Source organism: Tursiops truncatus, chromosome 12 (genome assembly GCF_011762595.2).
Source record: "Tursiops truncatus isolate mTurTru1 chromosome 12, mTurTru1.mat.Y, whole genome shotgun sequence".
Lineage (NCBI taxonomy): Eukaryota > Metazoa > Chordata > Mammalia > Artiodactyla > Delphinidae > Tursiops > Tursiops truncatus.
The window spans coordinates 30,425,643-30,436,435 of NC_047045.1; positions in this window are offsets into that span (position 1 = coordinate 30,425,643).

Genomic DNA, 10,793 nt, shown 5'->3' on the forward strand with positions numbered 1-10,793 from the left:
ATTTCTCTGGTGCTTCTCTAAGTAGCTTTCTCCAAAGGGGCTTGTAACTCATAATCACAGGGGCTGTTTGTGAATATATTTCTCTAGGTCAGAAATTTTGCCAATGCTGACAGGCACCCTGGACAGCTTTTCAGAAATCTCCTGGTTATTACTTATCCATTAGAAAGGAAAAAATGATATTTTGCATCAGTAGTTGTTTCTCTCTCTTTTTCCTTTTAAATTGCAGAAATAAAGTGCCCATTGTAAATCGTTCATGCTGGCGGACAATATTGCATGCAGATCAGGCAGTCAGCTCATTGGATGGAGATGGTATGGGGGTGGGGGAGGCCTTTGTGAATGAGTAGACACTAGAGAGGTTCTGAAATGGTTTTAGTCAGGTCAGAAGTAGCTCGTCAGTGGCCAGGAAAACTAGCTGCCCATCCTTTAGGGTACAAAAAGGCTGACACATTTACCTCAGGAGTTTCTCATTAAGTGGTTTTAATAATAATAAAAACATGTGCTTCCTATTACTATACTTGCATTTTCTGTACTCTAGCTTCTGGGTAAACAGGTCTTGAAAAAACAATAGTTATAATAGTTGATGCCCTAACTGAGATTTTTTTTTTAAATCCTGCAACCTTGAAAAGTAGAATTTAGGACAGCTAGGATTCAGAGAGAGAAAAAAACAATAAAAATGAGTGTATTCAATTTCAGTGTTAATAATATTAGGGGGAATTTAAATTTCCTTCTTTGTACTTTAACATTAGCATTAACTTTAGGGCTCTCTCTTCCACTCCACCTCAGAATGTCCATGGCTGGGAAACCTTGGAGATGGGAGATTGCATTAGAAGGACAAACTTCTTGCCGAGAAACTAACCAAACAGCAGTAGGAGATCTATTGGTAAAAGAGCAAAAGAGGATTCTAAATTCACAATGGTTTTTGAGAACAAACTTTTTTTTTGGTAAATTTCTTTTTAAAGAATAAGTAGGTGTCTCACAGAATCCCAAACATTGTTGCATCTATTGAGGGTGAGAAAGAACTTTTAAAAGTCCTCAATTCCTTATGTGTAAATGGAGAAATATATAAATCTGGAAGAAAGGTGAATAATAGAAACAGGTAAAATATTGGCATATATCATGTAAAAGCCATTATGTTCTTGTTTGCTTTGCCTTCATCTTTATTTTTTTCTAAGTTAGTTCATTAAGTAGACCTTTTTTCTTAATAGTCAAAAGCTGGTCTAATAAAGAGAAACTGAGTGTTCGTCAAGATTCTCAAAGTTCTAGTTTATCAAACCTCTTGAGGTGCAGGGCTTTGATTGTTCTGGAAACATTCTGGTTGGTGATGGTGATAACTGAATTGTTCAACACTAAGTGAAGTGTTATTGACTACAGAACTAGGACTTGATGACTGCACAGGCAAAGCTCTGATCAAAATTTCTGTTACTGTAGATTTATTGAGCATTTATTTTGTGCCTAGCACTCAAAGCCCACAAGTAATGAATTGCTGAAATAAACTGCTCAGACAGCCAGAACTCACAGTGGCACAGTCATTCCAGCCAGTTCAGATATCCAATTGAACAGTTTATTGTCTGAAATTTCATGTCTCCTGGGTTGTCCTGAATGAGCTGAGACAAGGCCACCAACAGCATACTCCAAGTTCTTCTCTGCTTGTTGCTATTTTGAAAGGTCCTGGAGCTACTGTCCCCCTGGCAAAATCATTGTGCTCTTTTTTTTTTTTTTTTTAATGCGGTATGCGGGCCTCTCACTGCTGTGGCCTCTCCAGTTGCGGAGCACAGGCTCCGGACGCGCAGGCTCAGCGGCCATGGCTCACGGGCCCAGCCGCTCCGCGGCATGTGGGATCTTCCCGGACCGGGGCACGAACCCGTGTCCCCTGCATCGGCAGGCGGACTCTCAACCACTGCACCACCAGGGAATCCCCATTGTGCTCTTTTCAATATGAGCTGATTCTTTTTCAGTTTATTGAATGCCTTCAGAAAACCAGAAAACATACGGAAAATCTCTGTGAGTTTTCTTTCAAAAATGGATAAGGTAGGTGATCATAGGTCACCCTTCAAAAAAATCCAAGTATTCCATCATTCCTTTTGGTAATTCCTTTGGGAATGGGAATTATTACTATTTATGATTTTCTATTTCTACTTCAACCTAATTGGGAAGATGGGGGTGTGTGTGAAGCATCAGACTTGAAAACTGAAATAAGTGAGAAGTAAAAGTTTTTCTATACAAAATTTTAGTGCATGGCAAATAGCCAACTTGGTTCAAAGTAGAAAATAAAGAGTAAGAGATGTGGATGACTAGGAACTGTAGACAATCATTGTGACAATAAAAGAAAAGAGAGAGAGGAAAGAAAAATGAGAAATGGATAGGCCAACCCAAGATCCTTGTTCATGAATACTTGTTTAGCATCTTGTTTATATTTTCTTTCTCTTCTTTATTCATAACGTATACATTTTTTTCTTCTTCCTATTTTGCATCCTTGCTTTTACCATATAATTTTTCTCCAGAAAATGAACAGGTAAAGGAGAAATAATTGTCTTCTTGTATCACTGACCTATTAAAACATATGAGATAACAGAAAAACAAAAATAAGACTTGTGCTCTGTTAAAAGAATATGAAAGACAACTCCCTCTTAAATCGTTAAACATCTAAATATGTGTGTGAGGTTGACAATAATGTCCTGTCTTAAATTTAAACCTGTAGATGAGAGCTACCACTTTTCATGGATGTATGATTTTTTTCTAGAATGCTACCATTTTCCAAAACATTCTAGAATATCCTCTTTTAAAATTTTTAATAAACTTAGTTTATTTCACAAGTCACATGAGAATATCAACCTGTTTCTTGTTCAAATTGATTTTACCATCTCTTTTATTATTAATTTCATTAATTTTATTTTATTTTGAATATTTTCTATACCCCAACATCAGAGTATAAACTTGAAATAATAACTCCAACAAGGAACAACAACAAAAAAACAGATAACTCAGTAAGAGTGTTTCTACCTACATTTCTGGACTTCAGGCTTTTAGTTGTTTAATTAATTCTAAAATATTTTGTTTATCTCCATTATAGTGTAAAGCACAAAACAGAGAGGGGAAACATGTGTATGTGAAGTTGAAATCGTTTCTATTAAATTGAGGGCCATAAGGCAACATGTTTTACTTAAGAGAATAAAAATTTAAACCAGAATAGAATTAATGAATTTCATTATTTCTGAATACATTAACTGGAATTAGATCCTGGTCTGTGAAGTGAGCATAAATGCTTCTCTCAGAGGGTATAAGTGGTTTGGGTGACCAGTGTTTTTGTATCTTAGGCTACAATTACCACTGGATGTGGGAGGGGTTCTAGACATCAGAAAATGGCTTTATAGGTAAATTTTAGTGAACTTTTTGGTCTAAGAAGAGTATCAACCACATAGGATTTACTTGTGGGCTTTGAGTAGTGCCTAGCACAAAATAAATGTTCAATAATTCCACAGATCAATAAATCTGATCAGAACTTTGCCTGTGTAGTTATCAGTTTCCATCATTTGAAAACTATACAAGGTGTACATCTCATGTTGACAAATGACTTCCAATTTGGCAAATATCTGTTTGATTAAACCATCAATACACTTATTTCTGAGTAATTTGTGGTTAGAATATGAGCGCCATACTAATAGCAGGATGATCACAGATTGCTAAGAGAGACAATGCTAGTTGAATTGGGACATATTTTACCTTTTGTATACCAGAACTAAATTTTAATAAAGAGCTTTCCTATTTCCTTATATCACTTTTTCTTTTGTTCATTTCCACTAATGAACCCATTGGTGTATTTGGACTATGGATATTTATTATTTAATTAGAATGTCTTGTAAAGTATATCTGCAACATCCTTGGAATAGTTTTATTTTCCACAACTTTGGGGCTCTGTAATGCGGCAAAGTTTTGTTCCTTATCAGTTAGCATTAATACAGTTGGGTCACTTGTTCTTTTCAGGGAGACTCTTCATAGACATTTTTTTTTTTAACATCTTTATTGGAGTATAATTGCTTTACAATGTTGTGTTAGTTTCTGCCATATAAAAAAGTAAACGGTGACAAAGCGATAAAGAGGCATGGACATATATACACTACCAAACGTAAGGTAGATAGCTAGTGGGAAGCAGGCGCATAGCACAGGGAGATCAGCTCGGTGCTTTGTGACCGCCTGGAGGGGTGGGATAGGGAGGGTGGGAGGGAGGGAGACGCAAGCGGGAAGAGATATAGGAATATATGTATATATATAACTGATTCATTTTGTTGTGAAGCTGAAACTAACATACCATTGTAAAGCAATTATACTCCAATAAAGATGTTAAAAAAAAAAAAAAAGTGAATCAGCTATATGTATATGTGTATCCCCATATCCCCATGTCCCCTTAGACATTTATACATCAGTCTCAAAATATATTAGTAATCATACACAAACTTTTTCCGTCATGTCTTTTTGCATTAATAGCTTGGTTAAGGCCCACTTTATTATTGGATCAAGGCCCTTTATTTCTTTTTTCTCTCTCTGATCACCTATTTCTTAGGGACAAGCAGAACATTTGCTTCTTCAGAATATATGAGTATAGAAACAAGCATGTAGGCCTGTGGGCAGTAGGATTCAGTTTCCATCTGTTTGTTCTGAGTATACCCCAACAGCGTATTTAAGGTGAGCTTTCTTACCCCATGCATAGATCTCCCATTGATTTCAAAAGGATACTGAAGAGGGCATAAAGAGATGAAAATCTGGTGCTAATCTTAGAAACTGGAATTCATTTTCTTCTTCCAGTGGGTTTTCATCATCTAGTTTATTCTTATCATTTTTAAAATATTTCTATCTCTATCCACCAAAGGTAGAAGTTATCACCAAAGGTAGAAGTTATCACAAAGAGAGAAAGGGAGGGAGAAAGATTGTTTTCAAATTCCAGACTAATAATTTTTACCCAACAATTTCTAAAAACAAGCTTGAAAAGAAAATGCTTCCTTTAAATTAGCTGCCACTGTGCAAATTAAATTAGTTCAATAAGTAATCTGATCGTGACTTGCTATATCATGTAGCTAATTAATATATTATGCTTTGAAGAATTCTTTCTATATTAAATGTATATATAATACACATTTTATGACTGATTTTGCAAAGCAGTTTTTAACCAGCAATAGTTGCTGTGTGACAGCTCAAAGTTAAATTTGGAAAGTAAACTTTAAAAAGATTAGTTATGTGTGCCAACTTTTATCAATACAAGCTGAGCCATTTAAAAGCAGTAGTTCACTTCCCTTTTAAAATTGTTCATTATGGGTTTAAATTACATTTCATTTTACTAAGTGTTAACAGCCCAAGTTTGTGATTCCACTTTAATATTATCACCTGAAAATTAAGATGGTAATGAAAATCAACCTTCATGATTATTCCCCAGGAATGAGTAAATGTGGTAGTTATTGTGTTCTTAACAAAAATATATATTAATGCTGCTATAAAAAAGGCATTTAAAGATCTAGGTTTAGAATAACTCATTAACCCTTGAGCATATTACTCAAAACTGGCCTCAGATTTCATAAACACTGATTGTTTCCATCTTTTTAGAAAGTATTTACAGAAAAAAAAATCGCCTAGATCCATTTCAGTACACGAGTTTAAACCACTTGCAATTACATATTTATACATATGTGTATAAATATCAGGTAATGAAATTAGTATATACAATTATTTTTATGAAGAAAACCAAATCATTTTGTAAATAAATGCTATTTTAAATATTATTGAATACATGTTCTAAATGTCAGCAAATTCAAAAGGTAACGTATTTTGCATTTCACATTATTTAGGTATTGTTAGAAAACATACCTACCAAAAGTCTCTATCTTGGGAGGGAACATACTATGACAAATAGCTTGGGGAAAGTTTGCAAAAAAATCAGGTGCTTTCAAAATATCAACTATTATTAGTCCTGCTTTTCTGAATGACGAAACTGAGTCTTAAAGATTTGAAGCAACCTGGCCACGTTCTCCGAGCTAGTGAGAGATACAACAGTGTGAATCCTGTACTAGACTGCTTCCAGGCTTTTTGGGGTGAGGGGAAGAGGTGATTTACAAAGTCTCCTTTATTATACAATACAGTACAATAGAGATGGAGGGAGAATGAAGGTAAGCCTTGCTGATTCTAAAAAATTTTTGTTTTTGTGTGGTAGCAAGCTACATAACAGAGAGATCATGAGGGTCCAAACTAGGATAGAGGCAACTGAAATTTAAAATTATATTCAGATGGTAGAAATATTGAAGGTCAAAATCAAGAGTGTTAGCCCACTGACTGGACAGGAATTGAAGAGAGAGATGTGCTAACAAGATAGAAGAGAATTGACTAAATAGAACAGAGTTTACTCTATTTTTCTAAAGATCAACACAAAAGGAAATTAAACTGGTAGCCTACCACAATGTTTTAACACTTTTCTATTAAAGGAATCTCCTTTTACCTACTGCGCTTCTAATTTGTTAAAAAAAAGAAAGAAAAATTTTCTTCTTTAGACTTGATTATTCTAAAAAATTTAGTTCTTCAAACTCTAAGTTTTTCGTATGTTTTCTTTCTATATGCTTTTCAAATATGTTTCCCTCTCTTATAGTGAAGACTCACTAGCTAGATTTAGTCAAATTAAATGTTCAAATGCCACAAGTGCCTCTGATATAAATAATCTGCCATTTGGGGGGCAAATTTCCTAAGTGATTTTATAAAATATGTCCAGATTGACATATTGTAACTTTTTCTGCCCTCTCTCCTCCAAAACATGGGTATATATAGGTAGGTAGGTATTCTTACCCAGAATAACTTAATGTAATTCATTGTATCATTCACTATCAAAAATATCATTCGTTCAATAAATTATCCAAAAAAATGCTAAAATAAACTGCACTCCCCCCACCCTCACTTCGTTCTGCCAAATTCTATATCCCTGAGTGCCGATCAGCTCGTCAATGAGATCAGGGTGTCTGTGTGTTAGAACATCTTTCCATTAGGTTGCCACAGCTCTGAAGCAGCCACACACCCATCTGCCCATCTCCTGACCTGGTAGGGTCCGGAGGCTGCAAGTTGTTGCCAGTACCTTTAGCTTTCATTTGGTTTTCTTGCTTTGAAGCCCTTGGCTCAAATGTGGCTCAGACAATCTTCAGTTTCACCAGTAGGTGGGGGAACTCATTTCTTTTTGCTTCTTGTTACCTTTTTTTTTTTTTTTTTCCCCTCTTAGGTGGAAGTATAGCATTCTTTCCTATGGCCTTTCTCACAATACCACTAATGTTCTCTGGGCTTACAGTTACTGCTTCCTAGAATGTAACAATGAGGAATCAGCAGGAAGATATTTTGGGAAATAAGAAGCTCAGATTTAGATCTGTTGACTAAATTAAAGATTAGAAATCAGGGAAATTAATCAATTTTAAATGGACTTTACTTTTTGTAATTAAGAGAACACTGATGGCCCTTGAGAAGTGTCTTCATTTGAGAAGTCAGATATAGATAGAAGCCAAATTTTAAACAATAAATATCTAGATGATGAAAAGATTGCATATAGTTTTCCCTTTAATTCCTTTGAATGAGACAGAACAAAATACAATTAAATAAGGTGAAATCTGCTCTATTTTTAAAGATCAACAGAAAAACAACTCACTCAACTCTTTGAGTAAACTACTGTAATGTTTTAACAATTTTTCTATTAATGAAAATCATTTTATCTACCATACTTCTGTTTAACCTACCTATGCTATTTGTGATACAAAGATGGGGAATATTAGCCATCATTTTTCATTTGCAGAGAAAAAAAATACTTATGGTTTTCTTCCTTTGTGTTTTCAAACACTTTCCCCTCCCTTATGTGCAAGAATCACCAGCTAGATTTAGTTAAGGAATTTAAGTGTTTAAAGATAAAGAGTTCTTCATTGCAAGCAATGGAGACTAACTTGCCAGATAAAAGACTCTAGAGGGTGAGTATCTGGTGGCTCACAGCAGTAAACAGGAGTCAAAATGACAGTGATCCATCTAGAGATTAAATCGTGCGTTAGTACTTGGAGCTTTGGCACGCGTTAAATGAATATATGTGGTCTGACAAACTTAGGTATTCTTTGAAGAACCTTTGGCTCCCATAGTGCCCTATCACAGCTCATACAGTTGGGGAGTTCACAGAGCCAGGAATGTGTTCCCATTTTAAGAAGCAAAAAGAAATAAAAAATATAAAATAAGGTAGATGTTCACTGAAGATGTATAAGATACAGCTGAAATTTTTAAATCATTTGCCTCCAGGAAATGGTGACTATGACCTGATTGAAAGTTAGAATTGGTTTGCCCAGTTTTTACTAATCAATTCTCTCAAAATATTGACATATATTGACTAAACCTAAGGTATGCAATGCAGTCAGTTTTCTCAAGAGTTATGATTTAAAACGTAGACTCAAAACCTGAAGATAAACCCAGATAATGTATTTCACTCTTAAATTATGTCCATAAAGAGTATATCACAACTATTACTAATCTTCATCAATCTATTAATATGTCAAATAAAAATTCTCATGCATGATTTTCACTACCTTATCTTACAAATTTTGCTTAACAAAATAAGCTTATTAAGCAAAAGGCAGCTCAATTCTAAAATCCTTGGCTACACGAATTTATAGAAGAAATATACCTATTATATTAGAAATAGTTAATAACTACCATAACTACTCAGCTCAGCTTGATAAACCACCCAATCCAAGTCTATCTAAAAACATGTGATGTTATTTAATTTATTACCATGTATTATGTGTCTTTCTCAAATTCTACTTCAAAGAACATCTAAGTATGTCAGTCCAAATATACCCATTTAACAAATGTACTGAGGCTCAAAGATATAACACACATTTTATTCTCTAGTCTGGGAAATAGTAATCTTGACCCCTGTATACCATTGTTAAACACAGAGGATTTATTTTGAAGCTTTCATTTAAGGAATTGAGTTATTATTCTTTGCTTGACCTTTGTCCATGGCATATTTATCATGATGCCCTGTAAAACTATAACGTGTGAGAAAAGTAAGAAAAGGAAGTAATATACTTGTGCTTCATGAAGAAAGGAGAAATAGGTATAAATCAGACTTTTAAAATCCGTTCATAGACAACTCTCACATAATCCATTTATAATTTCAAAATCCCTCCTAAAATTATTTTTATACATTCTTAAAACAATTATTACCTAAAGTAACTTGAAATGAATCATGATCTGTGATTTCTAGGATCTATTGCCAGGTATTGTTTATATTTATCACTGAGAAGAAAAGAGGGAAACAACATTATTTTTAAAAGTACAGAAAGAAATCTTTTCAAGCTGTTCCCTTAATGAACTAGAAATAGTAACCCTGTCAATTCATATAAAAATAGTGTTATAAGCCTATGGCATCTATTTATTACTGGAGAACAAAAGGCTTCATCCATTTCCTTTAGAGAATGACATTTTTGTAATTCGCTGCCCATTTCATTTGTTCCAAAGACCTGCGTGGGGTGACAAATATCCCACAGAAATGGCTACTGATACTTGATAGGATAATGTGCAGCCCCTCAGGACAAGGGCAAAGGCAGCAAACTTATCATCCTTTAGTTTAGCTTAGCATGGGTCAGTAACAGCGCCAGAGGTGACAGAAGATGTTAAAGTGTGGGAAGCAAGAGCAGGAAGCTGTAGCAGGGGGGTTTTATAGTTTATCCTTTCTTTTGCCAAGAAGCTACGGAGACAGCTTGAATCACATTGTTGATTTGGTTCACTGCACGCCACACTAACTGTTTCTGGAAAAGAAGAGCGAGGGGGAGAAAAATCCAACACTCATGGGTCATTCTCACCAACAGCATGTGGCATTTCAACATGTCCTATAGGAGTAGGAAATGCATATTTAATATTTTAGCTTCAAGTTCATATTTTAAGAATGCATTATCCTGCTGGAAGGTCTGTGGTGAATAATCAGTAGGACTTTGCCATTATATCAACCTGATAATTTTGCAGAGAGAAAAGCACTAGCTGTGTTGTCTTTCATTTGGGAATATTCACAATATTGTTTTCTGTGTCAGAATGGGGGGGGGGAACTACTAGTATGACTCTTCTTAAAAATTTTAACTTAAAAATGTTCCAAAAATGTAGTACTTTGAATTTATCATTAACACATGTCCATTAAGGACAATTGACTTGCATGAAATCTGAATATACCTATTTTATTCCCAAGAAAATTAAATCAGTGTAGAACTCTCCCTCAAAATATTGTAAAAGAATGATATGCACCAGCCGGTATATTACTCCTGATTCTATTAAAAGATCATGGGAGCAAATTCTTCTAAACACTTCCCTGTTTTGAAAAAAAGAAGAAAGTAAAAAGAAAAATATAAGTTCTTCATTAGGCAGGTATCTCTCGTTATGGCTGTCATTGCACACAATGACAGAAATGTGATGCTTATGCTGTGATGTCGCTAATGGCACATCTGGTAAAATGGTTCCTGTTTTGCAATATTAAGAAATCACTTTTTATGTTACATGTGATTTGAATTAATTTGTTTTAAAAATTAAATGATACAAGGCAAAAATTCCTAAAGGACCGATAGGATAAAGAACTAAAAAAGGTGACCTTGTTTCACAAACAAGATGCCAACTCCACTTGAGTAATTAACAGCTTTGATGAGCATTTTGAACCATGATGTCCTCCATAAGAACTGTCAGAGCCTCTCTGAAACATTTACTTCTCTTAAGCAGAGAAAAAAGGCCCACTTCTGAATCTTGTCTTGCTAATATAG